The following is a 22,515-nucleotide window of genomic DNA, read 5'->3' as shown; positions in this document are numbered from 1 at the left end:
TCTGCACTCTTTCTCCACTCTCTCTCTCCACTCTCTCTTTCTCTCCACTCTCTCTACTCTTCCCTCTCTCTCCACTCTCTCGCTCCACTCTCTCTCTACTCTCTCTCTTTCCACTCTCTCTCTGCACTCTCTCTACTATCTCTGCACTCTTTCTCCACTCTCTCTCTCCACTCTCTCTCTCTCCACTCTCTCTCTTCTCTCTCTCCACTCTCTGTCCACTTCCCTCTCTCTCCACTGTCTCCCTCCACTCTCCTTCCACTCTCTCACCACTCTCTCTCCACTCTCTCTACTCTCTCCCCACTCTCTCTACTCTCTCTCCACTCTCTCTCCACTCTTTCTACTCTCTCTCCACTCTCTCTGCTCTCTCTCCACTCTCTCTCCCTCTCTCTCTCTCCACTCTCTCTCCACTCTCTCTACTCTCTCTCCCTCTCTCTTCACTCTCTCTCTCCACTCTTTCTCCACTCTCTCTCTCCACTCTCTTTCTCCACTCTCTCTCCACTCTCTCTCTCTCTCCACTCTCTCTCTCCACCCTCTCCACTCTCTCTCTCTTCTCTCTCTCCACTCTCTCCACTCTCTCCACTCTCTCCTCTCTCCCCTCTCTCTCCACTCTCTCTCTACACTCTCTCTCTCCCCTCTCTCTCTCTCCACTCTCTTCACTCTCTCTCTCTCCACTCTCTCTTCACTCTCTCTCTCTCTACTCTTTCTCTCTCTCCACTCTCTCTCTCTATTCACTCACTCTCTCTTCACTCTCTCTCCACTCTCTCACCACTCTCTCCACTGTCTCTCTCTCCACTGTCTCTCTCTCCACTGTCTCTCCACTGTCTCTCACTCTCTCTACTCTCTCCCCACTCTCTCTCTCTCTCTACTCACTCTCCACTCTCTCTCTCTACTCTCTCTTCACTCTCTCTCCACTCTCTCTTCACTCTCTCTCCACTCTCTCATCTCTCTCTCTACACTGTCTCTCTCTCCACTGTCTCTCTCTCCACTGTCTCACCACTGTTTCTCACTCTTTCTACTCTCTCCCCACTCTCTCTCTCTCCACTCACTCTCCACTCTCTCTCTCTACTCTCTCTCTCCACTCTCTCATCTCTCTCTCTACACTGTATCTCTCTCCACTGTCTCTCTCTCTACTGTCTCTCCACTCTCTCACTCTCTATACTCTCTCCACTCTCTCTCTCCACTCTCTCTCTACTCTCTCCACTCACTCCACTCTCTCTCCACTGTCTCTCTCCACTGTCTCTCCTCTCTCCACTGTCCCTCTCTCCACTGTCTCTCACTCCACTCTCTCTCTCTCCACTGTCTCTCACTCCTCTCTCACTCTCTCTCCACCCTCTCTCTCCACTCTCTCTCACTACACTCTCTCTCACTCCACTCTCTCTCTCTCACAAAGTAGTGTGCATTGCCATGGGGGTCCACAGAAATGTTTCCGGGGGGCAAATTGTTTACTTCATCACCATCCCCCTTGCACTCTTCTCCCCTCTGCCTTGCACCCTTCTCGCCCTCCTCCCCCTCCCCCTTGCACCCTTCTCCCCCTCTGACTTGCATCCTTTTCTACCTTGCACCATTCTCCCCTCTGCCTTGCACCCTTCTCCTCTCTGCCTTGTACCCTTCTCCCCTCTGCCTTGCACCCTTCTCCTCTCTACCTTGCACCCTCCTCCCCTCTGCCTTGTACCCTTCTCGGCCCCCCTTGCCCCCCCCTGCGGACGCCCACATGGTGCTTCTAACAAGAGTGCTTACCTGAGGGCACCATTTTGCTGCCTCATCCCTTCTCATATGAGCTTCGCCCTGGAGAATGCTCTCTCTGGGGGCCCCCACTCCCACCCTTGTCAGTGTCCCGAGCAGTGCTCTGTGCTGCCTTCTGCTCTCTCTCTCTGGGGCCCCCACACCCCTCCTTGTCAGGGTCCTGAGCAGTGCTCTGTGCTGCCTCCTGCTCTCTCTCTGGGGCCCCCACCCCGTCCTTGTCAGGGTCCTGAGCAGTGCTCTGTGCTGCCTCCTGCTCTCTGGGGCCCCCACCCTCCCATCCTTGTCAGGGTCTTGAGCAGTGCTCTGTGCTGCCTCCTCTCTCTCTGGGGCTCCCAGCCCCCCCCCATCCTTGTCAGGGTCTTAAGCAGTGCTCTGTGCTGCTTCCTCTCTCTCTGGGGCCCCCAGCCCCCCCATCCTTGTCAGGGTCCTAAGCAGTGCTCTTTGCTGCCTCCTCTCTCTCTGGGGCCCCCAGCCCCCGTCCTTTTCAGGGTCCCAAGCAGTGCTCTGTGCTGCCTCCTCTCTCTCTGGGACCCCAGCCCCCGTCCTTGTCAAGGTCCTGAGCAGTGCTCTGTGCTACCTCCTGCTCTCTCTCTGCCCCCACCTCCTTGTCAGGGTCCCGAGCAGTGCTCTGTGCTGCCTCCTGCTCTCTCTCTGGGGCCCCCACCCCCGTCCTTGTCAGGGTCCTGAGCAGTGCTCTGTGCTGCTTCCTGCTCTCTGGGGCCCCTACCCCCATCCTTGTCAGGGTCCCAAGCAGTGCTCTGTGCTGCCTCCTGCTCTCTCTGGGGCCCCCACCCCCGTTCTTGTCAGGGTCCCGAGCAGTGCTCTGTGCTGTCTCCTCTCTCTCTGGGGCCCCCAGCCCACCCTCCGTCTTTGTCAGGGTCCTGATCAGTGCTCTTTGCTGCCTCTTCTCTCTCTGGGGGCCCCAGCCCCCGTCCTTGTCAGGGTTCCGAGCAGTGCTCTGTGCTGCCTCCTGCTCTTTCTCTGGGCCCCTCCTCCTTGTCAGGGTCCCGAGCAGTGCTCTGTGCTGCCTCCTGCTCTTTCTCTGGGGCCCCCCTCCTTGTCAGGGTCCCAGCAGTGCTCTCTGCTGCCTCCTTCTCTTTCTATGGGCCCCCTCTCCTTGTCAGGATCCTGAGCAGTGGTCTGTGCTGCCTCCTGCTCTCTGGGGCCCCCACCCCAGGCTCTTCTCTGAGGAGCAGAGCTCTGTGGGGACTGCTGTCTCTGGGCCCCCACACCCCTCCTAGTCAGGGTCCTGAGCAGTGCTTTGTGCTGCATCCTGCTCTCTGGGGCCCCCACCCCATTCTTGTCCTTGGCTCTTCTCAGAGGAGCAGAGCCCTGTGGGGACTGCTGGCTCTGGGCCCCCACCCCCTCCTTGTCAGGGCCCTGAGCAGTGCTCTGTGCTGCCTCCTGCTCTCTGGGCCCCCACCCCATTCTCTTTCCGGGCCTGGCACCTCTGACTGAAGAGAAACCATGTATGTTGATACTTTGTTTCTCTTCAGTTAGCGGGAGGGGGCGAGGGGCTCAGAGCAGGCTGCAGTCAGCCTGCACCTGCTTCAGACACAGACGGGGAGAGGCTTGCCCTTAGCGCACGCCAATCTCACCGAAGATCTGAGGGGGCCGGGGCCCCCTTCATTAACTGAAGAGAGTGGGGCCCCCCTGCACCGCGGGGCCAGCGGGGACGTTTGTTCCGCCCCTGGTGGAGGGGGGCACCACTCATAAGTTTCTTGACGCATCGCCTCGTTCCACACAGCCGTCTTGGCCGACCGACACCAGCTCCCGCCAACCTGCTCTGTCGCTTGCACCGCAACCTGCCAGCACCGCATCAAGCACCACCTGACCCTGCACCGTAAGCCTTGGTCTCACCAACGCCGTCTGGACGATCGTCACCGAGCCGCTGCCTGCCCCGCATTGAGACGTCCCCGCACCCTGCACCGCTTCCATTTTGCAACGCAACTGTGATGGTTGCCACGACTGGCTCGCACCAACATGAAAGGTACTGTTACCGAGTCTGTTCACGCTTTCACTGGACTGTACCGATGCGGTCGGCTGGAACTGTTAGACTCTGTTGTTTTCAGCATCAAGGTAACCCCAGGCTGAGCTACCGACTCATACGAACTGTGTTTTTGAAGTATTTCTGTAAATTTAAGCATATCTTGTAAAAGTATAAATTTTTAAGTACTGTATGTTGGATTCCTATTGTTTTGAATATATAAAAATATTGGATATTTTTCTAAACTGGTGTGGTGTCCTTTTGTAGTGCTTTCTCTGTATTACTGTTGGTTATGTACAAATGCTTTACAGAGATAAGCCTGTCTGCTCGTGCCAAGCTACCAAGGGGATGAGCAGGGGTTATTTTAGAAGTGTATCCCCCTTGCCCTGACTAGGAAGATGGGTCCCTACTTGGACAAAGGTACCTACTTCTGCCAACTAGAGAACCCCATTTCCAACAAGCCCTATGTATTGGCTTTTTCAATTCTTGTTTTAAAAAAAATGTAGGCCTCTCAGCTTTGTCAATGCGTGTTTCAAATCTGCTGTCTCATTTTTAGGTCTCGGCTAGTAACGCGCTGAAAGGGCGTTCTCGCCAGAGAACTATAGTCGGCGTCTCGGGACTTTGAGAACCACGAAGTGAGACAAGACCTGGCCGCGCGCAGCGTTTCCACATAGGATAACGTTGTGCGCGCGGCCAGGTCTTGTCTCCACGGCATTGCATGGCAGTCCGGATCGCGTCGCGCACCTCTCTGGAATGCAGGGGGAGTCTGCAGAGAGGCGCGCGGCTCTGATAAAAGCTTCGCTTCTATGGTGGGCATCTGCTGCACACGTGTGCGTCAGAGGCTCTTCTCCCGTGTACAGAGACGTGTTAAGGCATTTTTTTATTTTTATTGTAGTTCATCGTGTCTTACAAACAAACTGGTGATGTGCACTAAGAGACCGATGCTTCATTCGTTTTCATATCAGAGCTGGGATTGGATGTGGCCTCATATGAGACGTTTTTACTCACAGCGCGAACTCGACCCGAAAGCATTGGGGCGCTTTACATGAACACCAGTTGCATTACATATTCAGTTTTAGGCATGGGGACATTAGGGATTTAACAAAAACCACATGATGCTGAGTCGATACTGAGACTCGAACCCCTTTCCCCAATTCCAAAGCCGGCAGCCCTTGCAGTAAGTAACACCACGTCCTGTCCTGCGGCTCCGCCCTGATAAGCATTTTTTCTTTTCTTTTCCTGACATTCAACAGAACAAAGACAAATCTTCGCACAGCCCCGACTAGAGAGGGCATCCACAACCCTGTCCTGTCCGTGGATACTCGGCTAACAGGCGTGCCAAAGAACTAACCGCGCAGCGCTGATATGTGATAGGACCAGCTTGAACGTAAGAGGTGTTGGCGTGATTTATATTCCAAACAGGATCGCAGAAGCCAGGATGGGAAGGGATTCCGTTGTTTGTTTATTTTTTGCAATGTTACACAGTGCGAACTCGACCCGAAAGCATTGGGGCGCTTTCCATGAACACCAGTTGCATTACATATTCAGTTTTAGGCACGGGGACATTAGGGATTTAACAAAAAACACATGATGCTGAGTCGATGCTGAGACTCGAACCCCTTTCCCCAATTCCAAAGCCGGCAGCCACGTCCTGTCCTGCTGCTCCGCCCTGATAAGCATTTTTTTTTTCTTTTCCTGACATTCAACAGAACAAAGACAAATCTTCGCACAGCCCCGACTAGAGAGGGCATCCACAACCCTGTCCTGTCCGTGGATACACGGCTAACAGGCGTGCCAAATAACGAACAACATTTGCCCAGCCGCCGTCTTTATTGCTTTTGTATTTTACACTTTGTTCCGACACCTGGAAAAGTGGCAAGGGCCGGCGGCTGGAAAACCAATGAACCTCGTTCAAGGTGTTCATTTTATAGTAACCGGAGCATTTACACAGGAGGTGTAGAAATCAGACACTGCTGTGAGGCCCTTAGGGCAATTGAAAGGGGGCGAAAGTCAACGGGAGGGTACTAGCTAGTGCCTACACGTTTATTTTCTCATTGGCAATTCAAAGCACCTGTCAGTCAAATAATTTAATCAGAATCTCACATCAGAATCTCACATCTGATGAAATGAGAGTGCCATCAGCAGCTGCCAGCTCTCACCTTCCTAAAGCCAGCGGCTCACTTGAGTTGCCTGTAGTAACACTTGAAACTAAATACAACGAACACAAAATCAACACGGAGAGGGGGAGGGGGAAGGGCAGTCTCAGCAAAATTCCCACAATGTACAGTGATCCCAGGTGTGATGGGATTTGTGTTCTTTATTAACAACAAGGAGTGGTGATGGACAGAGTCTCTGAATTAAGCAGAGTACTCTCACCCAGTCAAGAGATCAGGGCTAGATCCAACACCGTTTTTTAGCTCATTGCACCATCCCAGTTTCAGAACCTGGCTGTATGCAAATTAGTCTGTCCCTGGCCCAGTGCATCATGGGAACAGGGCAGACCAGACTACAAAAGCCAATTCTTACACTGGGAAGGAAACAAGCTTCCGGGGACCGGTTTCTGGCATTTCAGCCGTCTTCGGCCCGGCTTGCTTGAATCCTGATGGTGCAATGAGCAAGGGACTCACATCTGAGTATACCCTTCCACGCTTAGGGTGGACAAAATTATTAACAACAAGGAGTGGTGATGGACAGAGTCTCTGAATTAAGCAGAGTACTCTCACCCAGTCAAGAGATCAGGGCTAGATCCAACACCGTTTTTTAGCTCATTGCACCATCCCAGTTTCAGAACCTGGCTGTATGCAAATTAGTCTGTCCCTGGCCCAGTGCATCATGGGAACAGGGCAGACCAGACTACAAAAGCCAATTCTTACACTGGGAAGGAAACAAGCTTCCGGGGACCGGTTTCTGGCATTTCAGCCGTCTTCGGCCCGGCTTGCTTGAATCCTGATGGTGCAATGAGCAAGGGACTCACATCTGAGTATACCCTTCCACGCTTAGGGTGGACAAAATTATTAACAACAAGGAGTGGTGATGGACAGAGTCTCTGAATTAAGCAGAGTACTCTCACCCAGTCAAGAGATCAGGGCTAGATCCAACACCGTTTTTTAGCTCATTGCACCATCCCAGTTTCAGAACCTGGCTGTATGCAAATTAGTCTGTCCCTGGCCCAGTGCATCATGGGAACAGGGCAGACCAGACTACAAAAGCCAATTCTTACACTGGGAAGGAAACAAGCTTCCGGGGACCGGTTTCTGGCATTTCAGCCGTCTTCGGCCCGGCTTGCTTGAATCCTGATGGTGCAATGAGCAAGGGACTCACATCTGAGTATACCCTTCCACGCTTAGGGTGGACAAAATTATTAACAACAAGGAGTGGTGATGGACAGAGTCTCTGAATTAAGCAGAGTACTCTCACCCAGTCAAGAGATCAGGGCTAGATCCAACACCGTTTTTTAGCTCATTGCACCATCCCAGTTTCAGAACCTGGCTGTATGCAAATTAGTCTGTCCCTGGCCCAGTGCATCATGGGAACAGGGCAGACCAGACTACAAAAGCCAATTCTTACACTGGGAAGGAAACAAGCTTCCGGGGACCGGTTTCTGGCATTTCAGCCGTCTTCGGCCCGGCTTGCTTGAATCCTGATGGTGCAATGAGCAAGGGACTCACATCTGAGTATACCCTTCCACGCTTAGGGTGGACAAAATTATTAACAACAAGGAGTGGTGATGGACAGAGTCTCTGAATTAAGCAGAGTACTCTCACCCAGTCAAGAGATCAGGGCTAGATCCAACACCGTTTTTTAGCTCATTGCACCATCCCAGTTTCAGAACCTGGCTGTATGCAAATTAGTCTGTCCCTGGCCCAGTGCATCATGGGAACAGGGCAGACCAGACTACAAAAGCCAATTCTTACACTGGGAAGGAAACAAGCTTCCGGGGACCGGTTTCTGGCATTTCAGCCGTCTTCGGCCCGGCTTGCTTGAATCCTGATGGTGCAATGAGCAAGGGACTCACATCTGAGTATACCCTTCCACGCTTAGGGTGGACAAAATTATTAACAACAAGGAGTGGTGATGGACAGAGTCTCTGAATTAAGCAGAGTACTCTCACCCAGTCAAGAGATCAGGGCTAGATCCAACACCGTTTTTTAGCTCATTGCACCATCCCAGTTTCAGAACCTGGCTGTATGCAAATTAGTCTGTCCCTGGCCCAGTGCATCATGGGAACAGGGCAGACCAGACTACAAAAGCCAATTCTTACACTGGGAAGGAAACAAGCTTCCGGGGACCGGTTTCTGGCATTTCAGCCGTCTTCGGCCCGGCTTGCTTGAATCCTGATGGTGCAATGAGCAAGGGACTCACATCTGAGTATACCCTTCCACGCTTAGGGTGGACAAAATTATTAACAACAAGGAGTGGTGATGGACAGAGTCTCTGAATTAAGCAGAGTACTCTCACCCAGTCAAGAGATCAGGGCTAGATCCAACACCGTTTTTTAGCTCATTGCACCATCCCAGTTTCAGAACCTGGCTGTATGCAAATTAGTCTGTCCCTGGCCCAGTGCATCATGGGAACAGGGCAGACCAGACTACAAAAGCCAATTCTTACACTGGGAAGGAAACAAGCTTCCGGGGACCGGTTTCTGGCATTTCAGCCGTCTTCGGCCCGGCTTGCTTGAATCCTGATGGTGCAATGAGCAAGGGACTCACATCTGAGTATACCCTTCCACGCTTAGGGTGGACAAAATTATTAACAACAAGGAGTGGTGATGGACAGAGTCTCTGAATTAAGCAGAGTACTCTCACCCAGTCAAGAGATCAGGGCTAGATCCAACACCGTTTTTTAGCTCATTGCACCATCCCAGTTTCAGAACCTGGCTGTATGCAAATTAGTCTGTCCCTGGCCCAGTGCATCATGGGAACAGGGCAGACCAGACTACAAAAGCCAATTCTTACACTGGGAAGGAAACAAGCTTCCGGGGACCGGTTTCTGGCATTTCAGCCGTCTTCGGCCCGGCTTGCTTGAATCCTGATGGTGCAATGAGCAAGGGACTCACATCTGAGTATACCCTTCCACGCTTAGGGTGGACAAAATTATTAACAACAAGGAGTGGTGATGGACAGAGTCTCTGAATTAAGCAGAGTACTCTCACCCAGTCAAGAGATCAGGGCTAGATCCAACACCGTTTTTTAGCTCATTGCACCATCCCAGTTTCAGAACCTGGCTGTATGCAAATTAGTCTGTCCCTGGCCCAGTGCATCATGGGAACAGGGCAGACCAGACTACAAAAGCCAATTCTTACACTGGGAAGGAAACAAGCTTCCGGGGACCGGTTTCTGGCATTTCAGCCGTCTTCGGCCCGGCTTGCTTGAATCCTGATGGTGCAATGAGCAAGGGACTCACATCTGAGTATACCCTTCCACGCTTAGGGTGGACAAAATTATTAACAACAAGGAGTGGTGATGGACAGAGTCTCTGAATTAAGCAGAGTACTCTCACCCAGTCAAGAGATCAGGGCTAGATCCAACACCGTTTTTTAGCTCATTGCACCATCCCAGTTTCAGAACCTGGCTGTATGCAAATTAGTCTGTCCCTGGCCCAGTGCATCATGGGAACAGGGCAGACCAGACTACAAAAGCCAATTCTTACACTGGGAAGGAAACAAGCTTCCGGGGACCGGTTTCTGGCATTTCAGCCGTCTTCGGCCCGGCTTGCTTGAATCCTGATGGTGCAATGAGCAAGGGACTCACATCTGAGTATACCCTTCCACGCTTAGGGTGGACAAAATTATTAACAACAAGGAGTGGTGATGGACAGAGTCTCTGAATTAAGCAGAGTACTCTCACCCAGTCAAGAGATCAGGGCTAGATCCAACACCGTTTTTTAGCTCATTGCACCATCCCAGTTTCAGAACCTGGCTGTATGCAAATTAGTCTGTCCCTGGCCCAGTGCATCATGGGAACAGGGCAGACCAGACTACAAAAGCCAATTCTTACACTGGGAAGGAAACAAGCTTCCGGGGACCGGTTTCTGGCATTTCAGCCGTCTTCGGCCCGGCTTGCTTGAATCCTGATGGTGCAATGAGCAAGGGACTCACATCTGAGTATACCCTTCCACGCTTAGGGTGGACAAAATTATTAACAACAAGGAGTGGTGATGGACAGAGTCTCTGGATTAAGCAGAGTACTCTCACCCAGTCAAGAGATCAGGGCTAGATCCAACACCGTTTTTTAGCTCATTGCACCATCCCAGTTTCAGAACCTGGCTGTATGCAAATTAGTCTGTCCCTGGCCCAGTGCATCATGGGAACAGGGCAGACCAGACTACAAAAGCCAATTCTTACACTGGGAAGGAAACAAGCTTCCGGGGACCGGTTTCTGGCATTTCAGCCGTCTTCGGCCCGGCTTGCTTGAATCCTGATGGTGCAATGAGCAAGGGACTCACATCTGAGTATACCCTTCCACGCTTAGGGTGGACAAAATTATTAACAACAAGGAGTGGTGATGGACAGAGTCTCTGAATTAAGCAGAGTACTCTCACCCAGTCAAGAGATCAGGGCTAGATCCAACACCGTTTTTTAGCTCATTGCACCATCCCAGTTTCAGAACCTGGCTGTATGCAAATTAGTCTGTCCCTGGCCCAGTGCATCATGGGAACAGGGCAGACCAGACTACAAAAGCCAATTCTTACACTGGGAAGGAAACAAGCTTCCGGGGACCGGTTTCTGGCATTTCAGCCGTCTTCGGCCCGGCTTGCTTGAATCCTGATGGTGCAATGAGCAAGGGAAATGCCAGAAACCGGTCCCCGGTAGCTTGTCTCCTTTCTGGTGAAGAATTGGCTTGGTAGTTTGGTCTGCCCTGTTCCCATGATGCACTGGGCCAGGGACAGACTAATTTGCTGGGATGGGGCAGTGAGATAAATAACGGTGATGGATCAAGCCCTGATCTTTGGACTGGGTAAGAGTGGTCTGCTTAATTCAGACACTCTGTTCATCACCACCCCCTTTTCTGTATCGTTTTTGGCCACTATAGGTGTGGCAGGGTATACTCAGACATGAGTCCCTTTCTCACTGCTCCATCAGGATTCAAGCAAGCCGGGCCGAAGAGGCTGAAATGCCAGAAACCGGTCCCCGGTAGCTTGTCTCCTTTCTGGTGAAGAATTGGCTTGGTAGTTTGGTCTGCCCTGTTCCCATGATGCACTGGGCCAGGGACAGACTAATTTGCATATAGCCAGGTTCTGAGCTGGGATGGGGCAGTGAGATAAATAACGGTGATGGATCAAGCCCTGATCTTTGGACTGGGTAAGAGTGGTCTGCTTAATTCAGACACTCTGTTCATCACCACCCCCTTTTCTGTATCGGGATTTGTGTTCTTGCCATATGATGTGCACATGAACTGTTTCTCTTTCGCACTAGTACATTTATTTTCTCACTTCATTTGCTATCTGCATTTACTGTGTGCAGAGACAACTCTCTCCTGGGAGGCTTGGGCTAAAGTGACAGAGGAAAACAAGCATGTAAAAATGCCATAGGTCTTGCCTTTCATTAAGTCAAAGCCATTTTCTTTGCTATACAAAACCATTAGCGAAGCAAATGGCTTTAACTTAATCAAAGGCCAGACCTATTGCATTTTCAATGTGTGTGTGTGTGTGTGGCTCTCTGTTGTGAGTGTGTGTGCGTGTGGGTGTGTGTGTGTGTGTGTGTGTGGCTGTGTGTGTGTGTGTGGGGGGATGCCTCTGTGTGTGTGTGGGTCTGTGTCTTTGTGTGTGGCATTTGCGAGAGATTAAGCTATTGGCATTGTAAATGACAATGCCATTTATTTATCTGTTTTCAAAACCAACACATAAATAAAAATGTTGTCATTTACAATGCTAATAGCTCTAACTTTTGCAATGCCGAGACCAATGCATTGTAAATGCTTGTTTTCTTTCTGGTTGTTGTCTTTCATCTTTTATCCATAGTCCCCATATACCTTTGCCTTCTGTTTTCCTAAAGTATTTATTACCTTTCCCCGTTTCCACACTATTTCCTTTTTTCTCCTTTTCGCTTTCTCATCTGGCTTTGCTTTATTTATTTTATTTGCTCTTTCTTACCCTGTCGTTTCTCGCTTCTTGATTTCAAAATGTTCATGCTTCAAGGACTATGATACATTTAGATTGATAATTTAATTGGAAATCTTTCCACACTTTTATGTACAGAATTCCTCAGCAACTCAGTCAGAAAACCTCCTGACAATGATAATTCTCTCCTGAAATTAGCATAATGCACTGGATGAATTAAAAGGCTGTAGTTTGTTTTTGCTGGACACATGCTTAATTAGGGTAGGTACTGTTAGTTTCATAGCAGCACTTTCAGATAAGTGGCAGACTGTAGTCTATTCTTGTAAATGGCACCTCTCTGTGTTTTACTCTGGGTTTCCTCTTTCCAGATGGGCAGCAAGAGGTGGAGAATGCCATCGTTCTCAGGTATGCTGAAGAAGCCAAGCAACTGGTGGATGCTGCCTACGAGCACACGGGCCAAACGTGAGTCTGAAGGTTTTGGTATTACCGGGTCATATCTACAAGAAAATTCCTCCTCAGTGTGGGAGTAACAGGGAGGTATAAAATCACTGCCATCACGTGTAGAATGCCTGTCTGATTCCGATGTCTGACATGTCCCTTCAGGATTCTTCATTCAACTTCTGAACCTCAATCTTTCACCATCAAAGCTGCCATCGCTTCCTGTCTTCGGGTCTCTGGCCTTCTCTGACCTGCACATTCAGAGTTGCCACCACTATCCAACATGTTCTTTCAGATCTGCCATCATAACAGGTTTTAAAACTAACCCCTTCAAAAGAGCTGACCACCGTTGTCTGGCCTTTAATCTCTCAACTCGTCCCTCTGGAGCTGGCATCACTGTTGAGAATTCAGAAAAGATCACTACAAGAAATCCTATCATTGTTATGACTCTGAACTCTGATCTGCCCTTTAAGAGCAATCATAACTGCCCAAATTCTGACTTAGCCCTTTGCATCTTCCATCATGGCTGAATCTATCATTCGGAATTTCCATAAATCCATGAGATTTGCTCTATATGAGCCCGCTTGAGATCCACCACCTCTTATTGAGCTCCACTTCCTCTTAGGCTCTCCACTATCTTCTGGTGAAGCATGCACCACCGCTGTTGATACTATGTCTGTTCTATGTATGTGGGCTGGCTTAGTCTACCCTGTATGTGTGTCACACCTCTCCTCTCTCTGGTGCCTCTCTTCGGTGGTGAAGCATTCATTGCTGTTGTTGATACTGTGTCTGTACTGTGTATGTGGGGTGGCTTAGTCTACCCTGCCCTTGTGTGTCACACCTCCCCTCTCTCCGGTTGCGAAGCATTCATTGCTGCAGGTGATACTATGTCTGTTCTGTGTATGTGGGGTGGCTTAGTCTACCATGCCCATGAGTGTCACACCTCTCCTCTCTCTAGTGGTGAAGCATTCATTGCTGCTGGTGATACTGTGTCTGTACTGTGTATGTGGGGTGGCTTAGTCTACCCTGCCCTTGTGTGTCACACCTCCCCTCTCTCCGGTTGCGAAGCATTCATTGCTGCAGGTGATACTATGTCTGTTCTGTGTATGTGGGGTGGCTTAGTCTTCCCTGCCCTTGTGTGTCACACCTCTCCTCTCTCCGATGGTGAAGCATCCGATGGTGAAGCATTCATTGCTTCACCAACGGAGAGAGGATGTTCTGTGTATGCGAGGTGGCTTAGTCTACCCTGCCATTGTGTGTCACACCTCTCCTCTCTCCGACGGTGAAGAATTCAGACGGTGAAGCATTCCAACGGTGGAGCATTCATTGCTGCTGGTGATACTGTGTCTGTTCTGTGTATGTGGGGGGGCTTAGTCTACCATGCCCTTGTGTGTCACACCTCTCCTCTCTCCAGTTGCAAAGCATTCATTGCTGCAGGCGATACTATGTCTGTTCTGTGTATGTGGGGTGGCTTAGTCTACCATGCCCATGTGTGTCACACCTCTCCTCTCTCTAGTGGTGAAGCATTCATTGCTGCTGGTGATACTATGTCTGTTCTGTTTATGTGGGGTGGCTTAGTCTACCCTGCCCTTGTGTGTCACACCTCTCCTCTCTCTGATGGTGAAGCATTCATTGCTTCACCAACGGAGAGAGGATGTTCTGTGTATGTGAAGTGGCTTAGTCTACCATGCCGTTGTGTGTCACACCTCTCCTCTCTCTGATAGTGAAACATTCATTGCTGCTGGTGATACTGTGTCTGTTCTGTGTATGTGGGGTGGCTTAGTCTACCCTGGCCTTGTGTGTCACACCTCTCCTCTCTCCGACGGTGAAGCATTCAGACGGTGAAGCATTCCAACGGTGGAGCATTCATTGCTGCTGATGATTCTGTGTCTGTTCTGTGTATGTGGGGTGGCTTAGTCTACCCTGCCCTTGTGTGTCACACCTCTCCTCTCTCCCATGGTGAAGCATTCATTGCTGCTGGTGATACTGTGTCTGTTCTGTGTGTGTGGGGTGGCTTAGTCTACCCTGTTCTTGTGTGTCACACCTCTCCTTTCTCCGACGGTGAAGCATTCCGATGGTGAAGCATTCATTGCTGCTGGTGATACTGTGTCTGTTCCGTGTATGTGGAATGGCTTAGTCTACCCTGCCCTTCTGCGTCACACCTCTCCTCTCTCCAATGGTGATGCATTCATTGGTGCTGGTGATACTGGGCCCGATTCACAGAACTAACTGAAGACAAAATCCTAAACTTACTACTTTTGGTATTCACAGAAGTTAGGATTTTGTCTTAAGTTTGTCTTAAGACAGACTTAAGACAGACTTAAGTTAGGATTCTGTCTTAAGTCTGTCTTAAGTCTGTCTTAAGACAAACTTAAGACAAAATCCTAACTTCTGTGAATACCAAAAGTAGTAAGTTTAGGATTTTGTCTTAAGTTAGTTCTGTGAATCGGGCCCAATGTGTCTGTTCCGTGTATGTGGGATGGCTTAGTCTACCCTGCCCTTGTGTGTCACACCTCTCCTCTCTCCGACGGTGAAGCATCCGTTGCTGCTGGTAGTACTGTGTCTGTTCTGTGTATGTGGGGTGGATTAGTCTACCCTGTATGTGTGTTACACCTCTTCTCTCTACAGTGGTGAAATATTCATTGCTGTTGGTGATACTATGGGTCTCATCTAGTTTAGGGGATAGATTACTCTGTTACAAAGATTATGGCTATCCCGTACGCCTTGTTACAAGTGCATTATATCCTGTGGTGCTTGTAATAAGGTGGCTGGGATATCTGTTGCGTTTGTGATGGAGTAATCTGTCTTCAAACTCTAAATAAGGTCCTGTGTTTGATCTATGCGAGGTAACTTAGTCTACCCTTCCCATGTGTGTTGTGCTTGTCTCTTTCTGCGGGTGAAGCAGGCCACACCTACTTTACTTCAGATTTTGAAACCCCGACCACTAACTCCACTCCTCATTCCTCACACCTACGCAGGGACGTCTTTTCCCTGTGGGCAGCTTTCCAACTGGTGTAGAATTTAGTAACTGAATACCCATTTCACGACAGGACCTGCTTTGGCCCTAAATACGAGTAGGTAGTTTGCGCCAAATTGGTATGTTTAGTTTTACTGATATCCAGCACACAATTTTTCCCAAGTAAAGCCTAGTGGAATTTGTGCCGGCAAAAACACTTATTTATTTATTTATTTATTTATTTCTATAAAGTTTTGTATAGCGCGAACCTAACCCTAGTGGGTATCAGAGCGCTTTACATGACGAAGAGTAGAGTATCAATTGGACTGGTAAACAAAAGAAACAGGTGTGCATGACACACATATATGAAGGTGCATAGCGTAAAAAGCTTGATCTCAATTATAGTCGATAATAAGATGGTCGTAGAGAAGTTAATATGGTTAAATTTCCATAGGCATAGATAAATTGTCATAGGGTAAAAACTTAGGGGCTCATTACAATGCTGGACGGGAGACCATCCATGTTGGTGGCGGAAAACATTTATTTTCCCGCTCCAGGAACGGTCATTGCGACCACCAAATTACAATGGTCCCACAGAGGCCATTTACCGTCTGGTCTTTCAAGGTACGGCAAGTTTTTTGCGTACGAAAGGGTGGCGGATGGAGCCAATAGAGCAGGTCCGGCGTGCGGAAACACGTTCCGTCCCCCAAACAGATTACGAAGTTGCAGAAAACCCTTCCCGCCGCCGCGTAAAAACTACCATGTTGCGGATGGCGGAAAAACAACAACGGAGAGGAAGAGCCGATGCAGTACCCATCTAATTCCCCAGATCCACCATGGTTCCTGCGAGACAGGCCTCGCGCTCCACTACCTGCTGCACCTCCGGCAGACAAGTCACCCTGCGCTCAACAGCAGAGGTATGTAACAAACATCTTCACGCATGCAACCCCCAGCAAGCGTTGTGGCACCATGATGAATGTGGCAACCTGCCAAATGCAAAGTGGGAGGCCCACCCAATCCTCATGAGTGACCCTCGGTGCCCCTGAAGGTAATTGGGGCCAATGCCGAGCCCTGCAGTTGCAGAGCTCGCACACGCAAATTTCAAAATATGTACACCTTCGAAGGCTCCCATTGGCTGATGGCTCATTCGTATAGTGTGTGTCACACCACGCAGCAGTCCTGCAACATTCAATTGGGGCTAATGTGTGTCATCGCTGTGGATGCCAGCTACTGCGCATGCAAGCACATACTGCATTTGCATTGCCGCCAAGCGAATTGCATCACACATCACAACTCATTGCCTAAAGTGATTGGTGCACCCCATGTGTAATGTGGGCCACGAGGCCCCCAGGCATATCAAGTCACCACACACACAGACACTGTACTTGCATGGGAAAACAGGCCCAGTGCACGTGCGTCCAGCCCCGTTTGCTGGCAGGGTCACAGGTCCAGTGATGGCTGTACTGGGTGGCTGTGGGGTGAGGGGTAAGTCAGCCCTCTGGGAGTGGCTGGTACATTAGGACAACTAGAACAGTGACCAGCTGGTCACTACACTGTGAAGGTATGAGAGAGTGGGACCTATGAGTCAAGTCATCACACACATGGTATGTCCAAGAAAGTAGAGAGAAATTACATACATTGTCATGCTTCGTGTCCAGCAGGTACTGAAATGGGTGAAGGAGACAAAGGTCTCTCGCACTGTACCAATGTTGTGCAATGTAAAATCCAAATTGTGAACATGGCTTGTATATCCCTTGACATCTGACTGGCATCTCTTGGCCAGGGGTCGTCTTGTGAAGGGCCAGTAATGTAGGCAGACAAAAAGAGGTGTCCACTGTCTGCAAACCAAACATACTTGTAATCCCTAGCACTTCCAACACACATACTGGTGTGGCGTGCAGTACGCCCAGCTGCCATTGCCTGTAAATGTCCTCACACATGTCATAGGAGTGCACGTGGGGAACAAACAAACATAGCTCTGACCCACATCATCGGACATTGGCAGCCTTGTGGGCATATATACACAATCAATGTGCATTTGTGCCTCATTCAGGTGAACATTGCAATGTCTGTGACGCTAAATCCTCCCACACTCACGCAGGACTGACTCCATGAGGTACTTGTGTCTGTTCCCCGTGCTGAACATCCATGTTGCGTTGTCCAGATGACACTCACTGCCCTCGTACTGCAATGTTGTTGTGAATAGGGGGCCTAAAGTTTGCAGCTACATGCAACTCAGCACAGAAAGCGGTAAACACCAGTGCTGTGCCATCTAAACCACATGGCAGCTCATCCCTGATGTAGCAGTGTACTATATGCCATACACATCAACTTCTTTGGATGTTGTAGTGTAAGTATGGCGGGTGAGCGGAGAAAAATAACGTCTGAATGCAGGTCACTTGTGCATTTCACTTGAATGAGTCCCCTCAATGATGTGTTTGTGTGAGTCTTCGGGTAAGCTGTTCACCACATCTCATCTATAACTCAGCTCATGCTTGTGTACCCTGGCATATGTAGGAGGAGACCACCCATCCTTCGACCTGTCCCAGATCTGGTGATGATGGAGGACATCGAAATCAAACAGAAATTCTGTTTAGATCCCCGCACACTACGGAACCGATGTGCCCAGTTGGAGTCCCATTTGAAGCCCAAAAGAATACATCCGGCTGCATTGTACGCAACAGTGAAGGTTATGGCTGCACTGCATTTCTCTGTTACTGGGTCTTTACAGTACACTGTGGACAGGGCCGATGGGATGTCACAGCTCATGGTCAGCCTGGTGGTGTGTGACGGCTCGCCAGCATTGATGCTTTACATGGAAAGACAAGTCCACTTCCCGAGGAAGGATGAATTAGCAGATGTGAAGGGGGAGTTTATGACCTGGGAGCACGTCCAGGCCTAGCGGGTGAGCCTGGTGAGCCAGGCCCACCCAAACATGATCTGTGGCCCTGGCAGTGATGGCACGAAGTCCAGTAGTAAATGGCCACATTCATGTGAAACGTTCCTCCGAACGTTGATTATCTACCTGTTCATGGAGTGGCGGATTTGTCCAGAGCCCTCTCCCACAGGCACTCCCAATCACATATCTCCTTTCAGAAAGGTGAGCTGTGTCCCCGCCCACTCGTGCAGCTAAAATATGGCCATGGCGAAGCAGACAAATCTTCTCTTCTGCACCGGGTAACCTCAACCGTTCTGCTGTGTGGATGTCTCCTTTTCCATTCCAAAGGGAGAAGAAAAGTTCATTCTTCCGGATTCACCTTACCTGGCTACTGCAGCTGCTTATCAGATCATGCAGTGAGTAGGTGACCTGAGCAGGTGAGAATGTCTGGCTATTTTATCTTCCTAAAATCATCAGGGAAGGCCCAGCAAGACACATACTTCCTGCATACTTAATTTAAACAATTTGTCTCTTAATAAAGGCTCAGCCACGGATGTAAGGTAACAGGAAAATGTCCATGTAACTGCTGATTAATGATCCTGCCAATCCTTTGTCTGTTTTAGAACTTCTGAAATGCAGATAAACTGTGTTTGATGTGGATAGGTCAATGGGTTACTGCCTTCGTCTCAGAGATACCTGTGTAAGTAGCAGTACAGAAGTCACAAACCTATCATAGGACAGTGACCTAGTAAGTGTACATGATAACTTGAATTAATAGTCAGAACTTTGCTTTATATCTGGGTTGTAACATAGTCAGAACTTCCCCAGGCATTCATCATTTGAATGTTGCCATAAGAGTTTGTTTGTGCAGATATACACCTTTATCAGCAAAGCTAACCCCTAAACACTGGGCTGTGCATTAAATACTGAGTTAGTGCTTCTCCAGACGAAGCACCCTTAAAATATCCTGTCCACCAGTATGGATAACATTGATTCCCACACCTAGTAATCCCCATTGGCTTTCCTGACATTCCCTGTAGACTGATTTACCTACATACTTGCATGATTGATTGTCTCTGTACACTGTGCGTGATGTAAAGTACTGTCACACCCAACATTGATATCACTATCGCAATACAACAAATGAAATGCACATGAGAGAGTGGCTATGGAGAGATGAGGGGTGCTGGAGGAGGAGGATGGCAGTGAGGGAATCCGAGGAGGAGGGCATGAGTGAGAGCCTGAGAAGTGTCTCTTGCCTGATACTCCCACCTCAGCAAACCTCACACTCCCATCAGGAAGATAGCATATGGAAAGACACTTTCTGACAGGGATAGAAAGAGATTTTGTAACAATAGAATGCGTTTCACTGGCCCTTGTAAAACTGAGGCGAGATAAAGGAGGGCCCTGAAGTAGGCCTGGCGAGAGACAAAAGCAATAAACCGGGCCCGCAGTGGCCCACCCGAATGCATTGTTGGCGTGCCCAAAAGAAAATACCTGGAGCTGGGCCTGCCTGGGAGGGTATGCAGACAAAATATCGAAATTTAAATATCGATATACAATAATATCGATGTTTAAATATCGAAGGGACATAATATAGAAGGTAAGTAATATCAATAGATTTTAATATCGATATTAGTAATATCGATGTTTTAAATATCGATGTTAGTAATATCGATGTTAATAATTTCGATGTTACTAATATCGATTTTTATATTATTGTTTTGTATATTTGTTTATTATGTTTTAAATTTATTTTTATGTAATTTAATACATTTTTGTATTTTAGTACTGTAGCGGGTTGTGGGTTAATAGGGGAATAGGGTGGGAAGTAATTTAATTATACTAAATTAATTATTAATTATAAGGAATAATAAATTGTTTTTAATTAATTTATCATTCAGTTTAATTAATTGGTAATTAATTTTAATTAATTGAATAATTGATAATTATGTTCTGTAGCGGGTTGTGGGTTTACAGGGGAATAGGGTGGGAAGTAATTTAATTATACTAAATTAATTATTAATTATTAGGAAATATAAATTAATTTTGATTAATTGGTAATTAATTTTAATTAATTGGTAATTAATTTTAATTAATTGGTTATTATTTTTATTAATTGATTAATTGATAATTATGTTCTGTCGTGGGTTGTGGGTTTATAGGAGAATAGGGTGGGAAGTAATTTAAATGTAATTAAGTAATAATGTTTTTTTAATTAATTATTTTGTTAATTATATAATTGTTAATTAATTATTAATTGGTAATTAAATATTATTAAATGGTATTTTTTATTCAATTTCTTACTTAATTATTTATTGCTAATCATGTTTTTAATAATTATGTATTGGTATTTGTAAATGGTTTATATTTATTTAATAGTTACGTTTTTTATTATTTAAATTTTTTATTTATTCATAAGTATGTTATTTTTACCTCTACGCTATCCAACACTTTCCCTACTGTTGCACTCTTTGGAGTTGGAATAGTAATTTTTACCCCTACGCAATCCAACACTTTCCCTACTGTTGCACTCTCTGGATTTGGAATAGTAATTGTTACCCCTACGCTATCCAACACTTTCCCTACTGTTGCACTCTCTGGAGTGGGAATAGTAATTGTTACCCCTACGCTATCCAACACTTTCCCTACTGTTGCACTCTCTGGAGTTGGAATAGTAATTGTTACCCCTACGCTATCCAACACTTTCCCTACTGTTGCACTCTCTGGAGTTGGAATAGTAATTGTTACCCCTACGCTATCCAACACTTTCCCTTCTGTTGCACTCTCTGGAGTTGGAATAGTAATTGTTACCCCTACGCTATCCAACACTTTCCCTACAGTTGCACTCTCCGGAGTGGGAATAGTATTTGTTACCCCTACGCTATTCAACACTTTCCCTACTGTTGCACTCTCTGGAGTTGCAATAGTAATTGTTACCCCTACGCTATCCAACACTTTCCCTACTGTTGCGCTCTCTGGAGTGGGAATAGTAATTTTTACCCCTACGTTATCCAACACTTTCCCTACTGTTGCACTCTCTGGAGTTGGAATAGTAATTGTTACCCCTACGCTATCCAACACTTTCCCTACTGTTCCACTCTTTGGAGTGGGAATAGTAATTTTTACCCCTACGCTATCCAACATTTATTTACTTTTTTAAATTTGTTTAACATTTTTATTAATTGTTATTTATATTAATATTTTATGTATATACATTTATTTGTAATTTATTATATATTCATTTATTTATAAGTCATAAAAATAATTTTTTTGAGTTATTATTAATGAAGTATATACTATGTATTATATCTTTATTATTATTTGTTATTATTACATAATTTATTAATTTGAAATATTATAATATATTTGTAACTATGTTTATTACATTTCTAAGTATTATTTTATTAATATTACATTTTTTTAATTAAAAAAACGATATTTTTTTTAAAACGATATTTTTGACATCTATATTTTTGTTTTGATATTTTTGTACTTACCTTGTTAGAGATAGGATGTCGATATTGTAATCGATATTTTTGTTGCGATATTTTTGTATGTAGATATTTTTGTATTCGATAATTTGTCATAGATTCGCCTGGGAGGCATCCAATATGTTGATGGGAGTCATTGATGGTACCCACATTGGCCTCGTTCCACCACAGGCAAGTGAACTCATCTATAGGAACCGCAAACACTACCACTCCCTCAGCGTGCAAGTGGTATGACAGGCAGAGCAGATCAACTAACATGTGTGTGCAAAGTATTCGGGCTCAGCAAGTGACTGCTACATCTTGCGGTACAGCACCATCCCCCTGCTCCCAACCCTCACATGTCCAGTGACGATGACAGTGGTGAGGAAGAAGGCCTTAACCAGCGTCAAAAGCTCATCGTCAACTACTTCCGTTGAGTGTGAGTTATCAATGAGCGACCATGACTGTGTCTGTGTGCCTTGCTGTTGTTATAAACAACAAGATTGGTGAGTGAGGAGGTAATGCCCTAAATGGGCACTAGAGGTGGATACATCCTCCACTTAGAATTAGTAACAAAACAAAAAGATCCACCTCTAAAAGGGGTACAGTAAAGTATGTTTATCACTGTGTCATGGAAAGTGCGGATCCTACAATGGTTGGACGCACACTGTGTTTGCTTAAATACCCCTCACACACCAAAAGGGCCCTTGGTGTCATGCTTCATCATAGGGGTCTTCCCGCCCCACTGCGGGACTGGGCGTGCTACGTCCTGTGATTACACGGGAGCACTAGTAATGTAATGCTATGTGTGGTGCAGGAGTAGTGAGAAGGAGGGTCAGGGGTGAATGCAGGGAAGTGAGTTAAAAAGAACCTGACCTCGTAGACAATCAAAATGTAATAGGTCAAGCGAGGCTGGTGCTGATAAAAGCGTGATTCGGAGATGTCCTGCGTAATGTGCGGATACTCCTAATGAGTCAACATT

At 47.5% G+C, this 22,515-nt stretch overlaps 1 protein-coding gene across 1 annotated transcript in view; it reads left to right on the top strand.

The window, feature by feature from the left end:
* LOC144824457 (myeloperoxidase-like) overlaps positions 1-22,515 on the top strand; it is a 432,332-nt gene that overhangs the window by 49,249 nt on the left and 360,568 nt on the right. Inside the window, exon 2 of the mRNA XM_078683553.1 lies at positions 12,157-12,250. The gene's annotated coding sequence lies outside the window, so the exon portion shown is untranslated. The remainder of the gene's footprint in view (positions 1-12,156; positions 12,251-22,515) is intronic.

Source organism: Lissotriton helveticus, chromosome 3_1 (assembly GCF_964261635.1).
Source record: "Lissotriton helveticus chromosome 3_1, aLisHel1.1, whole genome shotgun sequence".
NCBI lineage: Eukaryota > Metazoa > Chordata > Amphibia > Caudata > Salamandridae > Lissotriton > Lissotriton helveticus.
The sequence above is the reverse complement of the archived record's forward strand: the minus strand, read 5'-3'. Positions and strand labels throughout refer to the sequence as shown.